We start from the raw sequence: 25,295 nt of genomic DNA, 5'->3' as shown, positions 1-25,295 counted from the left end.
AGTCCGACTTATCAGAGAGGGGTCAAGAGACTGTAAATAACGAGACCCACTCTGAAACTCCTGAAGACCCTATGGAAGGACCCTCTCAAAGGGACTATCCCACAGAAGGGGCATCTCCCGGAGGAGCTATGGTAAAAGGCCCTGTAGGCCAACACCTACTAAGGTGGCACCAACAGGCCAGCCTTTGGACCCACAGAGCCCATGCTTTGTGACAAACAGAGACTGTTCAGAGACAATTCTCCCCTCAAGGGAAGAGGCTGAGCCTCAGGACTGTGTTTAATACTCCCCTGAGAGAGTTGCAGAAGAACAGCTCCGAAGGAGCCAAAGAGTCAGGTACCCTCCAAATCGGGTAACCTATGATCAAGTTGGGGCACCCCATTATGAGGCTCAGCAGTGGTCTCGGAGCAAAATCCAATCTGTGATTGTGATGCTCACAGAATTGTGCAACATCGTATAAAGTCAATGCGAATGTGCTAAGTTATATAATTGAACTGCATTTTTATTATATAACTGCTGTATATAGTTATCAAGTATTGTGTCCCAAGCGAGGACGTTGGGGTTTTTACCATGGGGAGGATGTAGCCAGGTCCCCTCTGCTTGCCTGCTGCTCAGCGACCCCCCCCCCTCGTTTTCTCCGCTGCCGCGGGTCACTCGATGGACCCGCTGGCACTTCTGTAGGGTGTGGGCCAGTGCAGGGAGCGTTCGGGCGTCCCGGCGGTACTCGGCGGCTCCCGAGCAGGGCGCCGCCATCTTGCGCTATGTCGCGCATGCGCAGAAGCCCCTGGCGGCTCGGCAGGGTTGCGCATGCGCAGGAAGGAGCGCGCGAACGCTAGCCTACCAGGGAAGGCTCTTAAACGGGACTACAAGTCCCATGAGCCTCGAGAGCGGCCCCATGATGCCAGGGAGCCAATAGGGCTGCGGGAGCTCCCTGCTTGCAGGGAATAGATACATTTCGCGCGCTGAGCCCACGCTAGCAGTGCTGGACCAGGAGAGCTAGGGGAAGGAGGTGAGTGCAGGGGTCTGTGACCCACTGCATTAGGCCAGCAACCTCCCCTAGGCCCCAGATAGGTCTTGAACTCCCCAGCTTGTGGTGCTACAGGGACAGGCCCTAGGTTAGGGACCCTGTTACAGTAGTACTAGTGTTAGATAGGGACACAGCGGACGCTGCTCTCCCCGAGAAGAGACTTGGGCTCAAGTCTGTACTAAAGAGGCAGAGACTATCTCCAGGGTGGGATCGCCCCTGGGGACCCTCGTGCGAGGAAGCATCGGATGTCAGACGGGATCACCAAGCGGCAGATCCTTTTTGAAGTTGATTGCTGGCCCGAGTGCAGGAGCGCTCGGCAGGTACCTTCTTAAGTGCACCAACGTATCACATATATTCTTATCACACATAGTGGCAGCGCTGACCACGGGACAAAGGTGTTAGGCTGTGGACACGGTGTGGGGATAAACGGTGGTTGGTAGGTACGCTCCTAGTGGAGTGAAAGACACTTTGGACTGCGTTATAGACTGTGGAGTTGCCCCATAGGGGGAGTATTATTAAAGTGTGTTGTTATTCCTGCATATCATATAAACTGGTTATATACATCTCCATGTATGTACTTATTATATATGTGGGTCCTGTGTAGGCAACCTTCTACATTCCTAGAACCCTACATAGGTGGAGACGCTGTGAACCAGTTCGAGCTGAAGGACTCACCCCAGGTTCCAAACAAGCGGAGGCTCAGGCCTCTTGTGAACCTACAGCTATATGCACCACACTTGGTAACACATAGGTTTCCATCCACACACACTATATCTGTGATTGGGATAGAGGGAATAACGTTACAGATGCATTAGACCCTGTAAGAGACCTGTGCCGAAGTATACTCAAGGAGACCGATTTGGAGGAAATTAAACATGGCTTTATTCCGCCTGTCACTTTAAACAACAGTTTAAGGCAATATACATATATACAAAAGAAACAAACACCTACCCCTTTGTAAGGGCTAAATTACTTTCCCAGTCCCTGTCTTCAAGACTGGGAGGAAAAGCCACTTTCCAGCCTATCAGCTTATCGCCCCAAAGTCTCAAGAAGTAGCTCAAAGCAGATGGCCCTTCAGGTTAGTCTCTGGGTCTGCTGTCCGGGTGTCTTGGTCTCAGCACAGCCTTAATGCTCAAGACATCATCTCCTCTGTCAGCACAGCTGTGACTTTGCAAAGGAGTCTCTGGATCTGTTCCCCGCAGGAGGTTGTTACCCTTGTCTGATTACCCAGGTGGAGCTGTTCAATTGACTAGCTTCAATTAACCAGCTCTCTGCTTGATTTCTCAGACCACTAGAGACTTTTATTTAAACAGGGATAAGTCCCTGTTACAGTCCCCTAGACTTTTCAAAAGTGCTATACTCATGCTTTATTTCCATAGTATAATGGCTTTCAATGAGGTACACTAAGGCCAAAATAATAGTGGATACATCTGCAGGTTTAACCATACAAATACATAAAGTTAAAGGCAAAGAAAATTCCTTGTATTTTGAAATGAACAAAGGCAAAAATCTCCAAGAATAGATTTAAACACAAGTACACTGCTTTTTCATACTCTTCTTCACAGATGAAGGGTTGCTAACAACATTTGATTACCAGAATCGTCTCATATAATGTACTTAATGGTCCTACTGTCACATTGTAAATAAGTATTAGTGGTCAGAAGCAGCTGCATGGATCAATATTAGTAAATCAATAGTCCCAGGAAAATGCTAAAGGAAATTATGATGATGAAGTCAAGACATTCAATTAGAACAGGTTTGGTGCTAAAGACACAAAGTGATGAAATAGAGAATCTGTGTATCTTGACAGAGTCATTATCTTAACTGTATATATATATATATATATATATATATATATATATATATATATATATATATATATATAGTAAAATATCTATTTATTTGAGAACACTGTTTAAGCAAATTGTAGTTCACATTTCAACATGATGAAAGTTTGGAAAGGCAAAGATATGAGAATGTATCTACATAACCATGGCACTTTTATTATCAAATTAGAAATCTTAATAGAATTGAAAATTATAATTAAAATATTTCTCATTTTAAACCCTCAGTATGAGTTTGAGGTACAGTATGCATAAAAATGACTGAAGACCCAGAAAAACTTACCTAAAAAATTTAAAAGATATATTTATTTTGTCTATATGCAAAATTCAGATTTGTTCAATTTTTTTACTATACAGTATGTAATTCTACTAGAAAAATCAGTTTTCAAACGGAATAACAGTGAATTATCATTACAGACTCAGTTTTGTAATAATGTTGCAATATTTTCCAAAAAATAATGTACTGAAGGGCGAAAGAGAAGAAGGTGTATGGTTGAAACGAAAAAAAGGGAAAGAAACAAATTTGATAAATTGACGTTTGAGGAAATTACAGTGTGATATCGATATTCTGGACAATTTCTACCCAAGGTAGTTGGATAGATTGTTTAGTAAGAGAATGCACATAAATACAACTAATATATGTCATATTATTAAATGTAGTCTATGTTAAAGCAACAATACTACTGTACATTTCCACCTTTTTTACTTATTTTTATATGTAAAGCATGTGAGCATGTGTAACTCTATATTCTTACCTAAGCTGTAATCGTTTGGTGCTCCTCTTATAAATTTGTAAAAATCTTGGTTGCTTGCCTAACAAAATGGCAGCCTTCTCACTTTGGGTTTGTAGTCTGTGAAATGCTGCAGCTAATACAGATGCAGCGCTATTGTTGGTCGTGCGACTGCGAGAATGGGATGGTCAACCATGTGCAATGCCTTGACAGTCCGCGGCACACAGCATAGCAGTCGGTAATGGCCCATCGGGATTAAAACAGCGGGGGTCCCTTCATCATGATGGAATTCGCACTGTGTGAATCCTACCAGGTTACACCTGTCTGTATGAGACTCGCAGTGAGGCCATGTCCATGGTAAGCGTGAGCGGGACCGCAACCGTGCGTCATGTCTCCTGCCGGCTTACCTCTGTGGCGACTGATGGACTGCATTCAAAGCGCAAACTCGGGTGATAGGGAGGCGTGTCGGGGGAGTGGCTATGATGTCAAAGAGCTGGTTCACCCTCATTGGGCTAATCACTCACGTGACACGGCCGTCGTGTGGCAGAGACAAACAATTTTGTCTCGCCACGCATTGGTCGCCTCAGCACTCACATGCATGTGCGCGCACCATGCACATGCGCATAGGCCTCCATTGGTTTCGATTTGGAATGAGCGCTGACATTCGCGCCGTCAGAACCACTATGGACGCAACCTAAGAGTGAGAGAAAAAGGGGCGATCGCACTGCTTTTATTTTATTTTAATACCACAGTATTGATGCAAGGGGTCTCCAGAGCTGAACTGCATTAATTTCAGGTCCAGGGACCCGTGCTTCCTGAGTTATAGGCCAAGTTATGGGAGGCCAGTATCCTACTATGTTTAAATTCTCCCGCATCATGGCCCATGTGGCCGGGACATTGAAACACTGTAGGGAGATACCGGCACCCCATACTCTAGCCTGTAACTCGGGAAGCAGGGGGACTCCAAGGCTGAAATTAATGCTGTGCAGCTCTGGTGACCCTCTGCTTCCATACTGGGTTTATTAGGGGTAGAGAGGGTGGGTGAAGGGGGTAGTTTTCCCAGGGTTGGTGGTTAGGCCTACCGGGAAGGTTGCGGGAGGGGTTAACCCCTTTACTACCTCAGCAGTAGTAACTGCTATTGTAATGAAAGGGTTAACCCCTCCCACTTCTCACCCGAGAGGCCAACCCACCCACCCCAGGGCAACTACCCCCTTCTCCTACCCACTCTTCCCCAATAAATATTACAATACAATACAAACACCAATACAATGAATAACACCTGCCCCCCGCCCCCCCTCCTCCCTCCTCCAACACATACAGTACATTAAAGGGTAAAATCCTTTTTATCCAGATCTGGATAATAGCACATTTGTCTATTAAAAAATAAAACATACCCAAAACATTACCTAGCCAGCCTATAGTAAATTAAAATTGTGCTTACCATAGCCAGGATTAAGGCCGTCCTCGATCTCCTCAACCTCTGCATCTTCATCATCTTCAGTGGGCACCGACAGTAAAAAAAAAAAAAAAATTACTGACCTGCAACCCCTTAATCACTTTAGCAATTATTAACCACTATGGCAATTAAGGGGTTTACTCTCCCTCTAGCTACCCACTCGGTAGGCCTATCCACCCTCCCCGGTGCAACAAACCCCACCCCACACCCCCTTTACCCATTTATTGTCACAGTAGTAAACCATACCCACCATATTGGCATGGATTGCCACAATGACAATAAATAGGCAAGCTAGAAATAATAAAACAAGCACAGAATAAAATACATTACATTTCAATAAAAAAAGCATTTGCCAATAAACCAATTGATTGTCACAGTGGTAAACCATGCTGACAATATGGGCATGAATTGCCACAACGGCAATAAATGGCCAACCTACAAAAAAAAACAAGCACCAAATAAAATAAATGACATTTCAATTAAAAAAACATTTGCCAAACAAATGCATTGCTTGCCACTGTGCTTATCTATACCCTGAAAGGTGCATAGATAAACACATTGCCAGTCAATGTGCATCCTAAAAAAAATACACACATAAATAAAATCCAATCAATGTTTTTCTTACCTTTGCCGGGGGTTCACCCTCCTCGTCCAACTGCGGCACCAACTCTTGACCCACGACGCAATGATCTTCATCACCATGATGTGCAGAAGTCCATGATCCTCTATTTATTGCAGAGGAATCTGCGGTGAATGCTTTCTTCTTTCCTTACTTTTCTTCTTTCTTCTCTCCTTGGCAATCAATTAGTCTGGTAGTTGTTGATCCGATGGCTTCTTGGGCTCAAATGAGGCTCAAATAAGGTATGTGACATCATATTTGATTGACAAATGGTACACCCCCAATCCGATTGGTTGGTGTACCATGGGACAGCTTCCATTTTTTTAAGGATGTGATGTCATCTTAAAGGGAGGGAAGCAAGCCAATACAGTTGCATATCCTTCCCTCCCTTTAAGATGACATAACCAGAAAAAAATTGAAACCATCACATGGTACACCAACCAATTTGATTGGTGTATATACAATGTGAGGCATCACATGTTTTTTTTTAATTGAAATATAATGTATTTTATTCAGTGCCTGTATTTTTATGTGTTGATTGCATATTCATTGTCATTGTAGCAATCCATGCCCATATTGTCAGCAATGTTTACCACTGTGACAATCAATTGGTTTATTGGCAACACATTTTTTATTGCAATGTAATGTATTTTATTCAGTGCTTGTTTTTTTATTTGTAGCTTGCCCAATGCATTGCCATTGTGTCAATCCATGGGTAGAGGGGGTGGGGAGTGGCGGTAGTTGCCCAAAGGAGGGTGGGTAGGCCTCCCAGGTGGGTAGCAAGACGGGGGTTAACCCCTTAATTACCATAGTGGTTAATAACTACTAAGATGATTAATGGGTTGCAGGTCAGTAGTTAGTTTTTTTTATTTTACTGTCAGTGTCCACTGAAGTTGAGGAGGACAATTTCTGCTTTCATCCAGGCAGGGGTAAGTTGAATTTAATATACGCTTGGTGGGTAATGTTTTGGTTATGTTTTATTTTTTAATGGGAAAATGAGCTACACTGGCGACACACTTTATTCGAGCTCGGCTAGTCCCACGAATTCGGGTATACCCGGGTGTATTGAGGTTTGTGACTGTTTTCTGCCCGAGTGCATTGAGGTATTTTCCAAGCAGGGATTGAAGCATTTTATTCCCGCTGGCTGCAATACTGCACAGTATATATATATATACTGCATTACAATTCATGAATTTATGCCATCTGGTAGACACGCGAAGCATTGCAGCCTATTAAATCCTAATCATTATCATTTAACAGATCAGCCGCCCGTCAGCCAGGCATGAACCCAGGCTGGGAAGGCAAACGCAACGGGGCTTGTCAGAGGTGAGGAGCGGCGCATTCCAGGTATCTGCCAGGTACATACTGGGTATTTGCTCGAATAAAGTGTGTCGGTGCAGTATTATCCAGATCTGGATAGTAGGGATTTTGCTCATTACTGTACTGTACTGTACTGTATGTGTGTGTGTGTGTGTGTGTGTGTGTGTGTGTGTGTGTGTGTGTGTGTGGGGGGGGGGGGGGGGTTAATGTATTGTATTTGTGTACATATTGTATTGTAATTGTAACGGGTCTTCCCCCACCCAATCGCAAATAGGGTCTCCTAGGGGAAATGCTGCTCTGGTTACAAGGCATAATAGTGTGGCGCACCTGCTGGCTTACAGGACTTCTGAGTCTCCCGCTTGATGGTATTATGGGGAAGGTCAGGACAGGCTTCTGGGGACATACCCAGTACGTACTCACGGTGACAGTGCCTCCATCTATTGCAGGCCCCAGGATATGGGGTGGAATCCCTGAATAGAACGTCCCACTCAGGGATGAGAGATTCCAGTCTCGCAACTGCTTCTTTATAATCAGGAACACTTTATTTCCTCTGCAGCACACTGTACAGCATACACAGTCACAGCAGTACTTCTCAGGAGTTCTCCCTCAGGATGACCCTGGCCTTTCACTCTCAGTCAGGGCCCTGGAAGCAGGCCTAGCTCTTCCACTACCCCCTATCAGAGTAGTGGGAAAAGTCTACCAGACTCTCCCAGGGGGAGGGTCTCAAGCCTGCCAGGTCCCTGACAGCTCGGTTAGGTAAGACTCAGCTCCTCTCAGGGTAGGAGCAACTGATTCAATACAGGAAATGCAGATCATTAAGACAGATACAACAAGAGGATACAAAAAAGAGACACAGCGCACAACGCTCATAGTGCATTACAAAATATTATTGACATGAATAATAAATGGTGAGTAATGTGCGTACATCAAATAAATTAATAACAAGCAGTTTCGGGATATTTTACCCAACGCCTCCGGAGACCAGGATATATGTCTTTGCAGGGGTGATACTGCTGTCCTCGATGGTGCAGGGTCCTATTGAAATGTGTGCACAACCTCTGCTTGATCTTGCTCCCCTGAGCACAGGCAGGCTGGGAGTTGCTGATTCCTGCAGTGTTTCAGCAGGGCAGTTTTAGACATCAGCTGTGCGCCAACACTCTCCTCCATGTGGATCACTTCCTGGATCGTGACGTCACCGCAGGGATTCGGCGCCGCTCAGCAACAGTCAAAATCGTGCAGTAGGGTGCCAGTATGGGGCTAGAGCACTAGTACAAGCTTGTCCTACGCGTTTCGAAACAGAACGTTTCTTCTTCAGGGACTAATATTAAGTGGATTTCGGGTAAAAGCTATATATCCCGCAATCGTGTCTCATTGGTTAATCCCTTAATCCTATTGTCCAATAGGGAACCAACGGGGGCGGGATTAGAGTCCCGAAAGACATACGTCACTAACTAGGGTTAACATATGCAAAAAAACTTTGAACAATCTTTAATAACAAGAACAATGTTAACCAAGACGCAAATGATGGGCTAGAATAAAGAAAAAAGTGTTAAAAACATGTCATATAAACACACAATCAATAAAATCATTGCCCTATGGACCTGAATGACAAATGGTGAAATACAAGGTATATAAAAAACATAGATGTGTTCAAGAAGGGTCTAAAACATATTGAGCAGCAGAATAAAAGTTAAAAATGATTTACATGTCTAAATGCATATTTCCACTAAAAGGACATAATATGTTTTTATAATCGAATAATTAAAAAGAGTTTGCTAATAAAATGATTAATATAGAGACCAAATGTCTATGTCTTCATTTAAACCTCCTGGATACAAGGTGTTTAGTTTATGTATCCAGAAGGTTTCTTGCCTGGATAGTTCCTTAATCCTGTCCCCCCCTCTCCTATTTTTTGGAATATGTTTAATACCTTTAAAAAGGAGGGTTGAGGGATCACTGTTATGGCATGTTGCATAGTGTTTAGAGAGACTGTGTTTCATGAACCCCAGTTTTATGTTTCGCAAATGTTCTAAAATGCGTACTTTCAAAGCACGCTTCGTGCGTCCCACATAAAAAAGACCACAGGGACATTCTAATAAATAAACTACATGGTCAGTGTTACAAAGAATAAAATCATTAATATTAATAATATCACCGTTTGGACACTTAAAAGTTTTTTTTATCTGGATGCATATGTTTGCAAACAGAGCATCTCCCACATTTGAAATTCCCAGTTGGTTTGATACTCAACCATTGCCTTTCCCCACTGTGTTGTTCTTTTAATTTGATATCGCTAGGGGATAGCGTATTCTTTAAATTTTTAGCCTTTCTGTAAATACATTTTGGGAATTTCGAAAGGTGGGTGCCCAAAAACGGATCATTTGAAAGGATTGACCAGTGTTTTTGTATAATTTTCTCGATCCTCCCTGTCATTGAATTAAAATTTGAAAGTACGCATTTTAGAACATTTGCGAAACATAAAACTGGGGTTCATGAAACACAGTCTCTCTAAACACTATGCAACATGCCATAACAGTGATCCCTCAACCCTCCTTTTTAAAGGTATTAAACATATTCCAAAAAATAGGAGAGGGGGGGACAGGATTAAGGAACTATCCAGGCAAGAAACCTTCTGGATACATAAACTAAACACCTTGTATCCAGGAGGTTTAAATGAAGACATAGACATTTGGTCTCTATATTAATCATTTTATTAGCAAACTCTTTTTAATTATTCGATTATAAAAACATATTATGTCCTTTTAGTGGAAATATGCATTTAGACATGTAAATCATTTTTAACTTTTATTCTGCTGCTCAATATGTTTTAGACCCTTCTTGAACACATCTATGTTTTTTATATACCTTGTATTTCACCATTTGTCATTCAGGTCCATAGGGCAATGATTTTATTGATTGTGTGTTTATATGACATGTTTTTAACACTTTTTTCTTTATTCTAGCCCATCATTTGCGTCTTGGTTAACATTGTTCTTGTTATTAAAGATTGTTCAAAGTTTTTTTGCATATGTTAACCCTAGTTAGTGACGTATGTCTTTCGGGACTCTAATCCCGCCCCCGTTGGTTCCCTATTGGACAATAGGATTAAGGGATTAACCAATGAGACACGATTGCGGGATATATAGCTTTTACCCGAAATCCACTTAATATTAGTCCCTGAAGAAGAAACGTTCCGTTTCGAAACGCGTAGGACAAGCTTGTACTAGTGCTCTAGCCCCATACTGGCACCCTACTGCGCGATTTTGACTGTTGCTGAGCGGCGCCGAATCCCTGCGGTGACGTCACGATCCAGGAAGTGATCCACACGGAGGAGAGTGTTGGCGCACAGCTGATGTCTAAAACTGCCCTGCTGAAACACTGCAGGAATCAGCAACTCCCAGCCTGCCTGTGCTCAGGGGAGCAAGATCAAGCAGAGGTTGTGCACACATTTCAATAGGACCCTGCACCATCGAGGACAGCAGTATCACCCCTGCAAAGACATATATCCTGGTCTCCGGAGGCGTTGGGTAAAATATCCCGAAACTGCTTGTTATTAATTTATTTGATGTATGCACATTACTCACCATTTATTATTCATGTCAATAATATTTTGTAATGCACTATGAGCGTTGTGCGCTGTGTCTCTTTTTTGTATCCATTTGTTAGTTCCAGGGGGTTCCTGAGCCCCCCCACCTTCCATCACAGCTGCAGACGCTCAATCTTAGGTTAAGTTATTTATTTCATATATTCTCACTTATCACGTCACGTTTAAAATTAGATTGCGCACTATTTCCCTTTTTTCTAGATACAACAAGAGCCTGCCCCTGTCCCTTATTGGACACAGGCCTGACTGCACTGCTTTCTCTGCCTCACTGATCTGCAGTGAGTCGGGAGAACCCATCTTAACTCCTGGCAAACCTGCACTTACCAGGGATTATTGCACAGAAGGAGGACAGAATAATAGCCCAAAACCTACCAGGGCTATATAATATTAATTGGGGCAGAAGGGGTGGGTGAATGGTGTAGTTACCCCGGGTTGAGTTGGTAGGCCTCTCGGGTGGGTAGTGGGAGGGGTTAACACTTTAATTACCATACCGGTTACTACCGCTAAGGTAATGAAGGGGTTAACCCCTCCCACAAATTTCCCGATAAGCCTAACCATTCACCCTGGGGAAACTACTCCCTTTACCCACCCCCTCAAACCCCAATAAGCCAAGTACTCTGGTTTAGTCAGCAACTAAGGTAATGAAGGTGCTTTTATTTTATTTTGATAACCCAATATTGATGCAGGCAGTCTCCGGAGCTGAACTGCATTCATTTCAGCCTCGGGGACCCTCTGCTTCCCAAGTTACAGGCCCCCTTATGGGGTGCTGGTATCTCCTGCATTGTTTAAATGTCCCGTCATGTGGGCTGTGATGCGGTAGAATTTAAACATGGTGGGGATACCGGCATCCCATGATGGGGTCTGTAACTCGGGAAGCAGGGGGTCCCTAGGCCTGAAATTAATGTTGTTCAGCTCCGGAGACCCCCTGCTTCAATACTGTGTTATTAAAATAAAAGCCATGCAATCGCCTATTAGAGGGCACAGGTAGAGTGACTGTTTTAGTCTCACTCTTACTGCTCGTCTCTTACAGACAGGTGCAACCTGGTAGGATTTACACAGCGCGAGTCCCATTAAGACACAGGCACCCCCACCATATTAATCCCTATGTCACCCTATGCCATCCTACTGAGATTTTGCGAGCACAGATGAAAAAATCACAGTGCCGCAGCGGATTTAGGTGTGGCAGTGTGACCATCCATAGTGCTGCATCTGTATGTAACATTATATTACTAAGATTAAGACATTATTGTTACAGCTTTCAGAGTAAGAAAATCTGCTGTTTGGAACACAGCAACAGATCTCTTTGTGATACTTTGTTGCCAAAATGCATAGCTAAAAAAAGTGTTTGTCAGCATCTGTTTCAGAAGAAAAAGTAGATATGACTTTCTAAATGGTTGCTGTAGCAGCGAATGAATGAGTACATAAAAAATAAAAATAAAAAATTGCATTATGAGTTAAGAAAATGCAGACAGTATTATCTAATACTACAGAACTGATTTTTTTTTACAAATAAAAACCCCAAATAGCATTTCTTACGTTTGACTGCTTTAAAGTAAAATAAAGTCCACATTTAGGGCTGGAACCTTTATAAAGTCTGACCAGGGATGACAAGTTCTCTTTTAATTGGAACAAGAGTTGTTGAGATAGCTAGTGAGTTTTTCCATTTGTATCAGGGGTATAGAACCCTCACATGGAACCCTAAAAACACACCAAGGTAATAACACAAAGGGCAAAATAAAAAGGTGTCTGCAGAGTCAGCAGAGCTGCATGCATACGCGATAGTAGCCAGGGAAAGATAAAAGTGCAGGGGACAAAAAGTACACAGGGATTGCGAAGCAAAACAAAAGGGGACTGGTTCTGCAAGGTCCGCAGAGCTACATGAAAAAACAATGGTAGCCAGGGAAAGACAAAAGAGCAGTGGGAAATAAGTGCAAGGGGAAACACAAAGCAAAACAAAAAAGTCTGCAGAGTTAAAAGTCTGCAGAGTTAAATGCAAGTGTGGAATCAAAACTTCAGATTTAGCTGCAGCGTTGAGTTATGGGTAAAGAATTAGATTTGCTGCATCAATGTACTGTGGGTAACTGGCAGGTATTCAAGGGCTGTGTATGTGTTTATAGGAAAATGCTCTATGATTTACTTTAGAATAATATATATTTTTGGTTAACTATTTTCTTAGAATATGGGAACAGGGAGATATATGAGAAATAACAGGAGACCACGAGTCTGCGCCCATTGAATATTGTAAATATGTCTTATTTATATTTCCAATATATCTCTTCTGCAAGAATCTATGTCAAATTGTGTAGTGAATAAAAGTTTAATTGCCGGAATGCGAAATTACGCCCCATGTTGTAAGACATTGTGAGATCATGCATGCACACCTCTTTGCTACGTTTTAAAAATAGATGTTTAAGAATAAAGCTTCCGTGTTATATTTTATTCAGAGCTAGGTGTCTTATTATTATACAGTATGTACTCTTGTTGTAGCTACACAATATGGAATAAAAGTCCTTCTGAGAGGCTGGAACCCTAAAGTACTGGTGGCCAGGGAAATACCAAAGAGCAGGAGGTAAGAGAATAGCCACATAGCTGCTCTGGAACAAATAAGTTCACAAGCAACTACTAGCAGGTGGAGTGGGGTTTACATATCCTAAGCTAAGATGGCCACTGGCCTCATGGGACATACTAGTTCTCACCTGCCCTAGGCCTGAACATGACTCCTCTGTGCACCCCTACAGGTCTACAGGGAGAATTGCAGGAGGAAATATTGACAGTACTCCCTCTCTTAGGCCTCCCCTTCCCCCAGGGCCTTCGGGGTGTCTGAAATGAAACCTGCAGGTCAAGTTGTGGGCATGAACCTGAGTGGTGGGTTCCTATGATCTTTCCTCTGGACTGTAACCTGGCCAATCCACCAAATAAAATAATATCCCCCTCCGAGTCTAAGACCTCAGGATCGGGGGGTCTATTTAATCTTACTTTGGGACATAAGGACCTTAGCAGTGAGCCATGGAACACAGACTGAATTTCAAGGTAAGTGGTTGTTTTAGTCCGAGAGCTATAGGGTTGATACATATTTCAACAGGGAATGAGCCAATAAAACGTTGGTGAAATTTCCTGGGACGCTACAGATTTTTTTTTTAAGATAACCAAACATGATCGCCCACAACACACTGAGGATCTGGTTTTTGCAAGTTATCAGCAAATTTCTTGTAGGACTCCTCAGCTTTAGTTAAATTTTGTGATTGCGAATATCCGTAGCATGTGTCTATAGCATTCCTCCACAGAGTATATGATAGGATTATCCGGCATTCATTCTGAATTAATCGTATGAAACCCAAAGATGCAAAAGAATGGAGAATATTTCAACACGAAATGTTCAGCGTTATTATGTAACGATGCTCGTGTCAAGACAGGAAGTGACCCGTGAGTCCTTAATTGAGTATAGTGGAGTTGGGATCACAGACTGGGATCAAGACAGGTGGCAACAGAGCAAAGCCATTTTCACAGGCAGTGGACAAGGCAGACGGCAGAGGTGCAAGGTCGGGGTCACAGGCAGAGATCAAGGCTGGATGCAAATAGACAGGAATGCTGAAGTCTAACAGGAACACAACTGAAACCATGCTCTGGCAGCTTCCTGCCAGAAGTCTTTTCTTCTTATAGGCAGGATGCTAGTAATCAAAATGGCCACTGATACTTTCGTGTGGGCGAAAATGGAATCAGATACCAGGAAGAAAAATGGTTGTTAGTGCTTCAGTGTGGGCGCTGACAGCACCGAAGCCTCATACAGTATATTATATACAAATTCTGCCATCCATAGCAACTCTACCCAGTTGGAACTTCGTTGTGGCAAATTACTTCACAGATGTTGTTCCAGGACCTGGTTCACTCACTCTGTTTGCCCATCAGATTGAGGATGATAACTACAGGTGAGATGTAAGCCAATGCCAACTATAGAACAGAACACTTTTCAGACGTGTGATTTAAATTGTGAACCTCTGTCTGAAATCAAGATGGATGGCACTCCATGAAGGCGAACTATGTTCTGTAGGAATAGTTGTGTGAGCAGTTCTGGGGATGGTATTCTTTTAGTTTGAATACAATGACTCATCTTGGTGAAAAGTCAGCGACCATCAATATAGTATCATTATTTGGGGTGTTCTACCACGAAATCTAAAGACAAGGAATGCCATGGAGTGGGCGGTGGAGTTATAGGCATCACTAGACCTTGTGGAGCCATTATATTGGTTTTGGATTGAATACAGATGTCACAAGAATGTACCAAAGCCAAGGTATTTGATATGACTGGATGAGCTGCCAGCGTTGAATCGCGACACCATCTTAACACCTCTTGCTGTAAACCTATAGTGGGTAGATATAGCACTGAACATGGTAAGGTAGACACATTCTATGTTCTAAGGCGGGTTGTTCTTGGACCCATTGTAACCAATCAGCTTGTGACATGGATTTTTCGATCTTTTGAAACATGCTTGTAGTCTCTGAGGCCCCTAAAATCGCATACTTGGATAAATAAACCCAGGTTCTTGGTCTCGTTCCTCCAAACTACCTTCTTCAGGGGTATGCTACCCCGAGGAAGAGACCCGCAATACTGAGTCTCGAAACGCGTAGGACTTGTGGCACAGTGCGGACACCGTACGTGGAGGAACATCGTGGTGACGTCATTGGGAGAGGACGAGCAGGCAGCAAGTCGGAGGAGTCTGAGCCGTGCGTCCTACCGGATTGATAGAAACACCACAGACTGATCCTGAACCAGAGCGCTAGTGAAAACCACTAACTAAGGTTGTTTTTCTAGTTACTTCTTTTAAGTAGGATTTCAATGTTTCTACTCGATGGAGGACTGAAGTTTCAAACCTACATGCACTGCATATAATCACATGCATTGAAAATACTCCATATATGTGTTTAAGTGTATGTTTTATGTTAGATTGTGATATACTGTCTTTTTATTATCTCCAATGGGAGTATTACATTTTTTATAGCATCTCATACCCTCTGTCGTTATCCCTGATCATCAGCTATGAATATCTATATCAAAAGGATAATACACTATGTGGCATGTTTTGTTGTTCTTTTGTCTCCTGTATCATCAAGGTCTACAGCTGATTCAAAGAAATTAAGACACTCCTATATTGAAAAAAGAACTTTTCAACTCTGTTGTCCAAGCGCCAGAAAGGTCTGTTTTTTGCAGCTATTCCAACTGGTTGTCAGATAGCCAGCAAGTCTTTTTAGGCTGCTTATTGGACCTCTAACACAAGGGACTGTTAGCTTTATTGCACTGAATTTATTATATTGCATTTTTTTATGCCACTAGCACTTTTTTTACACTAATTTAGTACTAATATGACAGTTATACCAAATTCTATTTTGTATTTGCGATAAAAATGGGATGCTATAGAGCAGTGGTTTCCAACGCCAGTCCACAAGAACCCCAAAAAGGTTAGGTTTCATGGAGATCCTTGCCTGAGCAGAGACTGCTCAATCAGTGGGTCAGTAATTTTGACTGAAACACTTGTGCTTAACAAGAGATATTCTAAAAACCTGACCTGTTATGGGGATTTGAGTAACCAAGTAGGCAACCATTGAAATAGAGTATCCTGGTACCGTCAGGATAAAGCAATGAGTTTTTTTCCTACTGAGACATGAACAGTCTTAGGAAACTCAAAACCACTACAATATATACATATATATACATATATATATATATATACATACAAATACAACTGTATGCTCATCTGCATGTCTTAGGCAGGTCTGCAACCCCATCTGTCACCATTATCACCCAGCATACAGCACTTCCACTGCAGCAAGGGATTCTGGGAAATGACATGCAAATGAGCACTCAGTGCCACTTTTTGCTTCAAAAACCATTTTTAACATGGTTTCCTATAGGCTTAAGCTTGCTGCATGGTCAAAGCTTTGAGCACAGCCAGGGTTAAGGTGCATACCCAGAAAACCACCCACAGACAGCTGTTGCGACCTTAATGGGTCTCATCAGTGTGGGGCTGGTTAACTGGGTATGCACAGAAGCTATGGGATAGGCTATACCATAATACTGAGTTAAGTTATGGTGAGTAAAAAAAGTGACAAAAACCATCCACAGGAAAGCAAATATGCAAATACAACTGTATGCTCATCTGCATGTCTTAGGCAGGTCTGCAACCCCACCTGTCACCATTATCACCCAGCATACAGCATTTCCACTGCAGCAAGGGATTCTGGGAAATGACATGCAAATGAGCACTCAGTGCCACTTTTTGCTTCAAAAACCATTTTTAACATGGTTTCCTATAGGCTTCAGCTTGCTGCATGGTCAAAGCTTTGAGCACAGCCAGGGTTAAGGTGCATACCCAGAAAACCACCCACAGACAGCTGTTTCGACCTTAACCAGCCCCACACTGATGAGACCCATTAAGGTCGAAACAGCTGTCTGTGGGTGCACAGCTGATTGGCGCACGCTCCCAGGCTTTGGGGGTGCACGGCCAGGCTCTATATGAGCCCGCCCCCAACGAGCGGTCATTTTTTCCCAAGGAGGACACAGTAAGTACTAGCTGTGCCTTCCCCCTGTCCCCGCTTCCCCCCGTGTCAGCCCCTCTGGGCCGGGAGATTGGAACGGGGATGTCCCCTCAGGTCCCCGCTTCACCCTGATCCCTGTGTCAGCCCGCAGGGCTGGGAGATTGGAGCGGGGATGTCCCCTCAGGTCCCCACTTCACCCCGATCCCCGTGTCAACCCACGGGGCCGGGAGATTGGAGCGGGTATGTCCCCTCAGGTCCCCGCTTCACCCCGATCCCCGTGTCAGCCCGCGGGGCCGGGAGATTGGAGCGGGAGGGGGGGGGGGGAGCGGGGTGTGTGTATATTATATATTGTAGTGGTTTTGAGTTTCCTAAGACTGTTCATGTCTCAGTAGAAGTTTCTTGGGTGGCGGTGCAGCTGCCTTTGAAAAATCATAGGACTAAAATTGCAAGTATACTAGGTACAAAACGTATATTAGCACATATTAGCACATAAAAAACAGCAACAGACAAACTCTGACGCGTTTCAGCGTTTTTTATGTGCTAATAAACGTTTTGTACCCCGTATACTTGTGTAACCCTTGTGTCCCCCCCCCAGACTCATATGTGGTGTCTAGGGTGCGTGAGGGCAGATTACATGCGTAGTGGTGGTGCATACCTGCGTGGAACAGGAGGACCTGAGAGCCCTGCATTGTTATGGGGGAGACAGGACCAGGCTTCTGGGGTGTTAGCCTCCATGCTTTCTTAGTGGTGCAGCACCTCCATCTTCTATACTCCCAGGAATATGGGATAGGACCTGTATAGAAAAACCCCCTTGGTCCCAGGGTGAATGCTCCAGACTCACACAACAGTCTTTGGTATAAAAGGATTGTCTCTTTATTGTCAGATCAGTGACTCCAAATGTAGTGGCGATCAGCAGCCACAACAGCAAAGCCCCGTTATTCACTCTCCTCCTCTCCTTCCCTCCAAGTCTCTCCTCCGACAGGATGGTCTGGGCTGGGGCGTCAATACCCCACAGCCCACCTCCGAGGTTATCCTCTGGGTGGGGAATGGATTCTCCCCATCACTCCAGCCGCGGAGTGAGGGGCATTGGTCCACCGGGTCTATTGTGCTATCAGATCCACTCAAAGTGGCTGAGTCTCTCCTCTCCTCTCTCTGCTCCTGTACGGCTGCACAGGTGAGACCGCCTGTCTCCTCCAACTCCTCGGACAGAACAGGACTCACAGCCCAGGAATAACAGAACTGTCACTTACGGGAGCTGGCTGCTAAATATAGAGTCAGCCCCACCCCTCATGATGTCAGCAGGACCTCCCCTCTTGCTCACGCCTACAGCAGAGTCAGGGGCCGGCATCTACCACTCAGGGCAGGGCTTGGAAGGGGGGAAAACCCATGATGATTACTGGTGCCTGACCTTAACAGGACTTACCGCAGTAGAAGGAAGACAGGTATAGCCCGTGCTGTTTACAGGGGGCTACAATTGCAATTTTGGTCAATGATTTTTCAAAGGCCGCTGCACCGCCACCCAAGAAACTTCTGCATTGTATACCAACCCGGTAGGAGCACGCCCTACAGCACCTGGATCTCAAGAGACTTGTGAGTTTCCTTTTTCCTATTTGCACTTTACCCATGGCCTGTGACACCCATACAAAATATACCTTATACAGAGGTTAGTAGGAGTCCGCAAAGAGTGGATTTAAGGGTTACTAGTGGCAAGCAAATAATTACATTGTGCTGTATGATTTGGAAGCAATTCATTGTTTGCACTGCATGGCTGTTCCCTGTGAGCATTGCATAGGAACGCTGGCTCGTATTCCTTCACATGTCTCAGTAGGAAAACAAACTCATTGCTTTTATCCTGATGGTACCAGGATACTCTATATCAATGGTTGCCTACTTGGTTACTCAAATCCCCATTCACATCACGTTTTAAGGTATGGTGGGTGAAAAAGGCAACAAGAAACCGCCACCATATTGTATAAAGCACATAAAAAGATCACTTGTGAGCACATTCACATGTCTTAGGCAGGTCTGCAACCCTTCCTTTCACCATTATCACCCAGCATACAGTGTTTCCACTGCAGCAAGGGATTCTGGGAAATGATATACAAATGAGCACACCGTGTCACATTTTGCCTGAAAAAACATTGTTACATGGAGCCCATATAAGCTAATGCTCGCTGTTAACACAGCTTTAAACCACAGCATGGGAACCAGATGCAAAGCCAGAGAAACCATTCACAGACATGTTTCAACCTTAATGGGTATCATCAGTGTGAAGTTGGTTGTACTGCTGGCTTTGCAATTTTCAAGGCTGTAGGGTTTTTCAGGCAAAAGGTGACACGGTGTGCTCATTTGCATGTCATTTCCCAGAATCCCTTAGTGCACTGAGATAGACAAACACCAGCCACAGACACGGGAGCCACGTCCGGAGTGTAGGATAGTCTTGGCAGTCGGGTCTGGGGTGAAAGGTCAGGGTAATAATAATAATAATAATAATAATAATGATAATAGCATGTTCTTGTATAGCGCTGCTAGTTTTGTATAGCAAGCTCCCCTGCTTCAAACTCAGTGCCAGTCAGTGTCTTTACTCACTGAGCCACTCCTTCTCCCTAGTCTTTATACTTGCCAGGTTCAGTGCAGGAGAGGTCCGGATCATAGAAGGTACTATTGCCGAGGTCAGGGTTGGAGAGTGTAGGATAGTCGAAGTTCAAAGCCGCGGTCAGGGTTGGAGAAGAGCGGAGAGTCAGAGAGAGCCGAGTTCAGTATTCCAGAGAAGGCAAGCCTGGTCAGTACACAGGAGATCAAAACTAGGAGTAAGACAACAGGACAGGGACAAGGCAGGGTTAGCAGAGACAAACACAGTGCAACGTGAATCTATACTCAGCCAAAGTGCCTGATGAACTGTTCATTTTTATTATTTTGCATACTGTATATTGTTTTAGATCAGCACATGTTATTGCAGAAGTATCAATATCATTAATTAGGTCATTGCATCTGTTGAATTTTAGGCTATTGGTATTATACATCATTAATCCTATTGGCTTATCCTTCACAGGTGTACAATAACATTTGGTATCATATTAAGGTTTAGGGAAGTACTTTTATACTTTTATACTGTATATGTTACACAATTAGGCACTGTTTCCTTCTCTGTGTTGAGATATATATATATATATATATATATATATATATATATATATATATATATATATATATATATATATATATATATATATATCTACAGTTGCTTTATATATATATATATATATATATATATATATATATATATATATATATATATATGTATATATATATCTCTCAACACAGAGAAGGAAACAGTGTCTAATTGTGTAACATATACAGTATAAAAGTACTTCCCTAAACCTTAATATGATACCAAATGTATATATATATGTAGCCCTCTTTCCCCTTACCAAGACATGTCTACTAGTGCTGTATATATATAGGTTCATGGAGATCTGGGCCTCCACCACTGGGAGCCTGGGGCAACTAATATATTAACTGGCAGCGCCTCCCCCTGCCCAGGATCCCAATACTATGAAATAACCCCAAACAGCAAATAGTAACAACAGCTCTTAGATTCTATTGATAAACTTTACTGTAGATGTCACACAGAATAAACATAAACAACAATAAACACTATTGACAATAACCATTTCTTGTGGTATAGAGCGTTGACCCACCACCGTGTATTCCCACACCATGTCCAATGTACAGAATCAGTCCCTTGGTCACTTAACCCCTGAGTGTCCCCAAAGAACACCTCCCTCGAGGCGTGATCAGCGCTTGTAAGGTACCGGTATGTTGGTGCTCTTATGGAAATACCTGCCGGGCGCTCCAGCACCCTGGCCTGCTGACAACTTCAAAAAGGATCCACCAATCCAAAGCGAGGTCCTTGACTCATTGTGAGCGACGATCCCTTCTGCGGTCCAATAGTTTGGTCCCTGACTGGGGGTATCAGGATACTCAGCACAGCAGCTTTGTCCCTGACTATCACTGAGTACTAAAGGCAATGTCTCTACATGAGGGCCTTCCCTACAGCAACCACAAGCTGGTGATGACTCAGGGCCTTTACTGGGGCCTAGGGGTTTACTGACCTGGTGCAGAGGGTCACTGACCCCTGCACACGCACCTCCTCCACTCTCTAGCCCCGAGGATCAACTGGCTCTGCTTCCCCAGCGCACAAAATGTATCCACTGCTGACGAGATACCTGCCCTCCTATTGGCCCTGCTTGGCCGCGTGTGCGCTGGGGGCTGTAGTCCCCGCTGGCTCTGTCCCTATCTGTCACTGCATTCGTCTATCCGACTGCGAGTGCGCGCCTGCTGTCAAGCCTCAGACTGCACGCTCGCGCAACCTGCAATTGCAGCGCCCTGCAACAGCCGCCGGCGAGCCCGTCGCCTCCCCGCACATCCCCAGAACCAGCAGAAGTGGGGAAGAGGAATACCGGAGGACAGGGGGAACCGGAGGGGACCTGGCTACATCCTCCCCCCTGTGAGTAGTTTCCCTGGCTTTGCATATAATCCCATGCTGTGCTTAAAAGCGGTGTTAACAGCGAGCATTCGCTTATAAGGGTTCCATGTAAAAATGGATATCAGGCAAAAGGTGACATGGTGTGCTCAGTTGCATGTAATTTCCCAGAATCCCTTGCTGTAGTGGAAGCACTGTATGCTGGGTGATAATGGTGAAAGGCAGGGTTGCAGACCTGTATAAGACATGTGACTGTGCTCACGTGATCTTTTTATTTGAGATATATATATATCAAGGTAAATCCTCTTAGCAGGTCCTACACTTTCAATTTTAAACTGTCTTCTTTAATTTCTTCCACTGCATCAAAAGGAAAAAAAACAACACTATAGCCAACAGCATGGGATGCGTGACATGTATGCAGTGCCTAAATGTTTACATTAAGAAGCACTTTATGTGCTATGTCTGAGCTACAGTGCAGGTAAAACTGGTTCAGAAACAGAAGTGCCCTAATAATTATAGTGAAATAATTTATTAATCAGTTTGAACTGCACTGTAGCTCATACATAGCCTATACAGGTCTTCTTTATGTAGCGCACTTTCCCCCACCCTATGGGAGATATGGCTGCTACTGTGTGTGGTGCATTACCTGTGGCTCAAAGGAGGACAGAATCTCTGCTGCTGGGAGCCTGGGGTGTACCTGATCCGACTGGTGACAGTGCCTCCACCTGCAAGGGATCCCAGCTTGGTTGGATGAGCCACTTACAGGAACAATAATAATAAACACACTTGAGCATATAACAACCTTTACTGGACACACTATAACAGTACCCTGTACCACACAGTGTAATAGACCCCAACCTGATACCACCAATGAGTGTCCCCAAAGTACTTTGAGTGCCAGGCACCAATACCCTGATGCAGATTAATGAAGAGCATCCATCTGATCCAACGTTGTCATTCGCGTCCGCCTCCGCGTGGGGTGAATTCCGGCATGTATAATATCACCAGAGTCTCTTGCAATGGAGGTGGTCTGGTCCCAGACCACAGGCCGCAATCACCGTAAGGTAGGGAAGCGTCCCTGTCTAAGGGGTCTTCCCTGAAGTAACCACAAGCTACTGTGAGTCGGGGCTTAGCTGGGGCTTATGGGGAAATGTACTTGGGAGCAGGGAATCCTCTCAGCCATATTGGCTTAGCTGCATCCATGTGACATGCCTTGCATGATGACGTTATCCTCTGCATTGCGGTGTCACAGGCAGGTATGTCTAAAAATGTAGGCAGTTTATTCTCCTTTAAACCTTGATAAAGTGCAGTGACATGAAACGCAGAGTTTGCCTTGGATTTGTTTCATCTCTACCAAGTTTGGCTGTCGTATGGCTGTGCTCTGCTAAACACCAGACTTCTGGGTCTACGGAGAAGAACCGCGTTGTTTTCAGGTCCAGTGACCCCCTGCTTCCCGAGATACAGGCCCCGTTATGGGGTGCCAGTATCTCCTATGCATTGAAATGTCCCGGTCACGTGACGTTGGACATTTACATGCATAGGAGATACCGGCACCCCATAATGGGGCCTGTATATCGGGAAGCAGGGAGTCCCGGACCTCAAATCAACAAGGTTCTGCTCCGGACACCCCGTGTTCACCTTCACTAGTAATAACATTTAAATTAAAATATGTAGTAAGCACCAATACACAACCCACCCCCTGTGGCCCCACATGAACTATTATTTATTTATTTGAACAAACGATTGCTAACATAGGCCGGCGGGGGTCCCCAGGTGTTCCCCACTGCCATCCGAAGGTCCTCGGGTGGTCCCTCTTGGTCCCCGCTGCCCTGCGGTACCATTTGTGTTGTAAAAAAAAATAAAGATGGCATACATTTCAATAAATACACCTCCCCCCCCCCAAAAACACATACAGTACAGTAATGTGCAAACTAACTATTAACCAGATATGCAAACTAACCTTATTTGTTTCTTTGAGGAGGTAAATAGGAATTTAGACCAGGGTAATGCAGTTGATGTGGTCTACTTTGATTTTGCAAAGGCTTTTGATACGGTTTCACACAAGAGGTTGGTGTACAAAATAAAGAAAATTGGACTCAGTAATAATATATGCACCTGGATTGAAAACTGGTTAAAGGACAGACAACAGAGCGTTGTCATAAATGGAACTTTTTTCAGGTTGGGCTAAAGTCATGAGTGGAGTACCTCAGAGATCGGTACTGGGACCCCTGCTTTTTAACTTGTTTATTAATGACCTTGAGGTTGGCATCGAGAGCAAAGTCTCCATCTTTGCTGATGATACTAAATTGTGTAAGGTAATAGAATCAGAGCAGGATGTAATTTCTCTTCAGAAGGACTTGGAGAGACTGGAAACGTGATCAGGTAAATAGCAGATGAGGTTTAATACAGATAAATGTAAGGTTATGCATTTGGGATGCAAGAATAAAAAGGCGACTTACAAATTAAATGGAGATATATTGGGAGAATCCTTGATGGAGAAGGATTTAGGAGTGCTTGTAGACAGCAGGCTTAGCAATAGTGCCCAATGTCATGCAGTAGCTGCAAAGGCAAACAAGATCTTATCTTGCATCAAACGGGCAATGGATGGAAGGGAAGTAAACATAATTATGCCCCTTTACATAGCATTAGTAAGCACCACACCTTGAATATGGAGTACAATTTTGGGCACCAATCCTAAGAAAAGACATTATGGAACTAGAGAGAGTGCAGAGAAGAGCCACCAAATTAATAAAGGGGATGGACATTCTAACTTATGAGGAGAAGCTAGCTAAATTAGATTTATTTACATTAGAAAAGAGGCGTCTAAGAGGGGATATGATAACTATATACAAATATATTCAGGGACAATACAAGGAGCTTTTAAAAGAACTATTCATCCCACGGGCAGTACAAAGGACTCGGGGCCATCCCTTAAGGTTGGAGGAAAGGAAATTTCTCCAGCAACAAAGGAAAGGGTTCTTTACAGTAAGGGCAGTTAAAATGTAGAATTCATTACCCATGGAGACTGTGATGACAGATAAAATAGATTTGTTCAAAAAAAGGTTGGACATCTTTTTAGATGGGAAAGGTATACAGGATATACCAAATAAGTATACATGGGAAGGATGTTGATCCAGGGATTAATCCGATTGCCAATTCTTGGTTCAGGAAGGAATTAATTTTCCTCCTTAATGGGGTTTTTGTTTGCCTTCCTATGGATCAATAAGTCAGTATAGATATAGGATAAAGTATCTGTTGTCTAAATTTAGCATAAGTTGAACTTGATGGACCTACGTCTTTTTTCAACCTCATCTACTATGAAATCATTTGATAGCTCAAAATGGGGGAATACTATCACCCCCTGTGCATTCAATATCTGCTCATCAATTTTTACCACTTTATCATACTGTCTAGCAAGGACTGGGTCTTCCCTTTGCCTCTGGAAAAAATCAGGGAGGTATAGGTCTGGTAAATCTCTAGGGCCCATATCACCCTCCCTGTGGCCATCCCCAGCCATCACTTGTGACTTCTGTCTACTAGAATGGTCCCCTTGAGACCCAGATTTTTGTCCTGTTCATCACAGTGTCTTGCTTCCGAGTCTTTGGAACCCGGTGTCTACTGGGAAAAAGGTCTGCCGAGAAGGGGAACACTTTGCCAGGGTTCTCCTGAGCCATAGAATA

This window comes from Ascaphus truei, chromosome 2 (genome assembly GCF_040206685.1).
Source record: "Ascaphus truei isolate aAscTru1 chromosome 2, aAscTru1.hap1, whole genome shotgun sequence".
NCBI classification, from domain to species: Eukaryota; Metazoa; Chordata; class Amphibia; order Anura; family Ascaphidae; genus Ascaphus; species Ascaphus truei.
The sequence above is the reverse complement of the archived record's forward strand: the minus strand, read 5'-3'. Positions refer to the sequence as shown.